This window comes from Mus caroli, chromosome 8, assembly GCF_900094665.2.
Source record: "Mus caroli chromosome 8, CAROLI_EIJ_v1.1, whole genome shotgun sequence".
Lineage (NCBI taxonomy): Eukaryota > Metazoa > Chordata > Mammalia > Rodentia > Muridae > Mus > Mus caroli.
In genome coordinates, this window is record NC_034577.1 from 46,292,048 (window position 1) to 46,293,034 (window position 987).

Genomic DNA, 987 nt, shown 5'->3' on the forward strand with positions numbered 1-987 from the left:
GAAAGAGAGAGAGAGAGAGAGAGAGAGAGAGAGAGAGAGAGAGAGAGGAGTCATGGAGTCTGATGTGTCTAATATTTCAATTTCACAGCTGTAACATAGGTGGGAGGAACAGGGAAAACCAGAAAATTCTTTCATATTAGAACTTTGGCCTCAAACTCTCTTTAGAGCATCATTCTTACACCTATAAAATAACTGTGAAAAGTAAACTGTTTTTTGGGAAGAAGGCAGTGGCAGTTGGGAGAGGCGAGACATGGTCTCAATACTGACCAGGGCATTTCATTCTAAACTGGTGACTTAAATTCCTTATCAATTTGCAAAAGCACGTGAAACCTGATCGAAAAGTACATCTTCCTGAGTAGGTAAAGTGATAATTTTATATAAAACAAATATCCAATTAAATACTATCATGTCTTCTTATATTTTCTAAGAAAATAAAAGACGTCACAAAAATAAGAACTGTGATGAAAGGCTGATTTTTTTCTATATATGAAGACAGGTAGATAGACAAGACATATCGACATGTAGAAAGATAGATGATTAGGTAGATGATTAGGAGGTAGGTGATGATAGATTATGATAAATAGAAAAGAGATTATAGATGATAGATAGGATGATTGAAACTTCATTTCTTTATTCCTTACTGACCCTCTATATCCTGTCAACTTGGTGAATCTTCTGCAGGGGCATCACATACAGTTACTATTATCTAAAACGCCTTTTAGAAAATTGCATCAATTTTTCTCCCAATCTCTTCATTCTTGACCCCATAAGACTTACCCTGTAGATAATAAGAGTTCCAAAATACACTGACTATTATTTAATAATTTACACTTGCTTTTTTACTCTGATGTGAAGAGACAATTTATCCTAGCATTCTCTTTGATTGTGAGCAAAATTTATCCAGAGATAAAAAATTATTTTTATAAAAAAGCAAACTCTCAAATCAGAGGTCACCATGGCTTGCTTCCTTGGGGAGTTGAGTTGTAT